This window comes from Myzus persicae, unplaced genomic scaffold (genome assembly GCF_001856785.1).
Source record: "Myzus persicae strain clone G006 unplaced genomic scaffold, MPER_G0061.0, whole genome shotgun sequence".
NCBI classification, from domain to species: domain Eukaryota; kingdom Metazoa; phylum Arthropoda; class Insecta; order Hemiptera; family Aphididae; genus Myzus; species Myzus persicae.
In genome coordinates this window covers 17,209-21,253 of record NW_019100666.1, presented here as the reverse complement: position 1 = coordinate 21,253, position 4,045 = coordinate 17,209, and positions in this window count along the sequence as shown.

Genomic DNA, 4,045 nt, shown 5'->3' with positions numbered 1-4,045 from the left:
TAGATTAACAATTTATTGCTGATGTTTAGTTTGGAGCGGAGAAGTGGACGGAGCAAGTGAAGTCTAGAGTTTACAGATTTCCTTTTGTTTTTGAGGTGTTGAGCCCAGGTGAGTCGCTTATCAAACGTTAGGCCCAGGTATTTGACTACAGGGGTTGTTGGAATTAAGTTATTATTGAATGAAAGTGGAGGGCAGTCTCTAGGTCTCAGTGAAAAAGTAATAAAGGAGGATTTGGAGTCATTTATTTTTATTTTCCAGTTTTTTGACCAGATCTGGATCATGTTTAGATTATTTTGTAACCTAACAGGCACGGTTTGAGGGTTGTCATTTGAGGCCAGGATTATTGTATCGTCGGCGTATGTGCCTAATGATGTAAGCAAAGTTTTCGGAATGTCATGTGTAAATATGGTGTAAAGGAAAGGCGCTATGTCGCTACCTTGGGGGACGCCAGCCAAAATAGGAAAGTTAACCGAGTAGCTGTTGTTCACTCTAACTGAGAAGTTTCGATTTTCAAGATAAGACTTGATAATAAGGTAATATGGAGCAGTGAGAAATTTTTTAAGTTTATAGAGTAGGCCATCATGCCACACTCGGTCAAAGGCTTGGGCCACGTCTAGCAGGACGGCAGCACAGTAGAGCTTGGATTCCATACTAGAAGATATTAAGTCGACAGTACGAAGGAGTTGGTGGGTGGTTGAGTGTTTAGCCCTGAACCCAAATTGGTGATGTGGAATGACGTTAGCTTTGTCTGACAGTGGGAGAAGTCTTTTCAGAAGTATTTTTTCAAACATTTTTGAGAAAGTGGGAAGGAGGCTTATTGGTCTATAAGAGGTGGGAAGTTGCGGTGGCTTGTCGGGCTTAGAGATAAGAATTATATTTGAATGTTTCCAGATACTAGGGAAGTAAGATAGGCGAAGTAATGAGTTGAATATGAGGGTGAGAAAGAGGACAGCTTTATTAGGGAGATTTTTGACTATGAAGTTACTGATCAAGTCGTGGCCTGGGGCTTTTCTAGTTGGAAGTTTTTTTATAATGTGCATAACTTCGCCTGGGCTAGTGTGCTTAGCAGGGAGAGCCATAGGAAGGGGGGAATTTAGTGATTGCTCAATACTTGTGAGTTGACTTTGGTTTGGACAAATGTCATGTGGCTTGAAAACATTAGCGAGGTGGGATGCGAAAACGTTTGCTTTTTCAGTGTCTGAGGTGGCCCAAGTATTGTCGTAATTGCGAATTGGGGGAGGTGGCTGCTTGTGATTTAGTAATTTTTTTGTAGCCTTCCACAGTGACGAATCTTTGGTTGAGAGGTTTTGAATGTAGGAATGATAACTTTCATTTTTGTGATTTTGGAAAGCTCTGGTTAGCTTGTTTTTTAAGTAATTAAGTCTGGCTTTGTCTATGGGGTATTTGAATCGTTGTCATTGAGCTCTAGCTCTACGCTTTTCGGCTATTAAACTTTGGATGTGAGGAGGAATTTTCGAGTTTTTTTTGGGATGGAGGTTGTATTCTGAGGAGGCCATGGCAGCATCTTGGATTGTGGTGGTTAAAAATTGAACGGCTTGGTTTATTTCAAGAGTAGTTTTTAAGGAGAGTTTAAGGCTAATTTTGTCAGTGACTATGTTTCTAAATTTAGTCCAATCGGATCTGCCAGGGGTGAGAGATGATCTAGTTAATTTAATAGGCATGGCGCCGACCTCCATAAAAATCGGGGTGTGATCAGATGAGAGATCGTCTAGGTTTGTTACATTTGTATTTAGGTGGTTTGGGATTTTTGCGATGAATATGTCGAGGATATCGGGTAGTCTATTACTATGAGTCATGAGAAGGCCAGTATGTAGGACCAGGGGGGGATAGTACTGAGTAATTTTTTGAGGTTAAGACATAATTGAGTGTACGACCTCTTGTACAAGCTGATCTATTTCCCCAGGTGGGGTGTTTAGAGTTGAGGTCACCTCCTGCTATAAATTGTTGCCCTAGGCTGGAAAAGTAGTTTTCAAAATTTTCAGTAGTTATTTTTGCACCTGGGGGACAGTATATGGAAGATATAGTAATTGAGTTATGGTTTTCGAGGTTGATTGATATATTAGTGGCTTGAAGATAGTTTTCAGAGTAGGGGGTTAGTGGGTGATGGGATAAGTTTTTTTTTATAAAAATGGCGGATCCAGCATGAGCTGTACCGTCAGGGTGGCAAGCGTGGTAAACTTGGTATCCAGGTATTATTACAAAAGATTTTGGAGTGAAATGGGTCTCGGAAATTAACGCGACGTCTATATTTTTTTCCTCGAGTGTTAATTGAAATTCGTTTTTATGATTATGCAGTCCGTTTGCATTCCATGATAGTATTGACAGGACGGGACAAGGGCTAGTATTGGGTATCATTATTAGTGATAAGTTTATTAATGAGTGAGGTAAGGAGAGTTAAAAGAGGGGTTATGAGTGACTGGAGCTCATTGATAAATGATGATAAATGTTTGGAGATGGACGTTTCGGGAGGCGGATTGAGGTCTGAGAAGTGATTGTTTTTTTTTGAGTTACCTTTGACTGAGTCGGCGTACGAGAACTGTCGGATGGTAGGACTGGTTGGGGTCTGGTTTACATTGTCTAAAGAAGTATGGGAATTGGCGTCAGGAGAGCTTCTATCTTGTGTGGGATTTCTTGAGTGATGGTGGTCCTTCCTTTGAGGTCATTGAATTTGGAATTTCTTGATCTTTGTAGCAGTTTGTGCTTGGTACATCCTTTGTAGTTAGCAGGATGAGCTTCCCCACATAGTGCGCAAGTTGCTGGAGTGTCTTTGGGTTTTTCACAAAGGTCCGAGAGGTGGCAAGCACCGCAGCGGACGCACCTAGGCTCTCGATTACAGTAGGTCTTGGTGTGACCATAGGCCTGGCACCTGTGGCATTGAGGTAGGTCCCTGCGAGTGTGGGGCTCCTCGATTTTTATTTTGGTGTAGCATAGTGAAGACAGGTTAAATATATTTACATTACTAGGGTCTGGGTTCAAATCAACAAAAAATATGGGGAGGGCTGTCTTGGTTATTTTGGACTTAATGTTTGTGATGTTTCTTACCGAAAATCCGAGTTGAGACAGTTCATCTTTGATGAAGTTTGTATCGGTTGTTGGATGAAGGTTTCTGATAGCGACACGGTATGGTTTGTCTTCTTTTGCTTGGTAGGTAAAGTATTCAATTTTACTTTCATTTAGTAAGTGGATTATTTGACGAAAGGAGCTGATTGAGGTAAGTGTAAGTTTTAAATGTTTCGTAGTAGATTTGAATTCGAATTCATTTTCGCCAACAAGTAGAGCGATTGATTTTGCGAACTCATTGAATTCCAGTGGTGAAGATATGAATATTGGTGGTGGAGGAGGAGGTGTATCGTTTGAAGGCTCGTGGTTCATTTCGTTGTTGTCATCAATTTCCGTGTCATTTAGTGGCTCAAAGCGGTTTGGCGTGGTAAAGGCAGATTTAGTTTCGTTTGAAATTTTTAGCTCTTTGGATGTAGGCGAATGGCCAGGCGAAGATAGACGCTTGCCTTGTTTGGTCTGCCATAGAGCTGTTTTATCTGGTAGTTTATTATTGGATTTATTTACGTTCAAAGTTGACGGCCGTGATATATTATTGTTCTGGACGGGTGTGCGTAATGAGCTGTTGTTTTTTGTAGTGGACGTGGACTTTGGTTGCGTCGGCATAGTCGACGCCGGTGTAGATAACGACCTGCGGTCTGTAATTTAATTGCGCCGATAAGGCCGCTTATATAACCAACGGGCGGACGTACGACGCACAGCCACCCGAATTAGATGTAATTAAATTTGTCACCAGAATTAAAAAACATATTTGATGGCATACCTGCTATAAACACTCATTTTTCTAACAGTGATATAATACCTGTGGATGATTGTGAACCTAATAGTTTAATACTTATTGATGATTATCTTTTAGAAGATCAAAAATTGGTAAAAGAATATTTTATAAGATCAAGATCAAAGAATATTAGTGTTATTTATTTAACACAAAGTTATACCTCAGTAGACATAAAAACGATAAGAAATA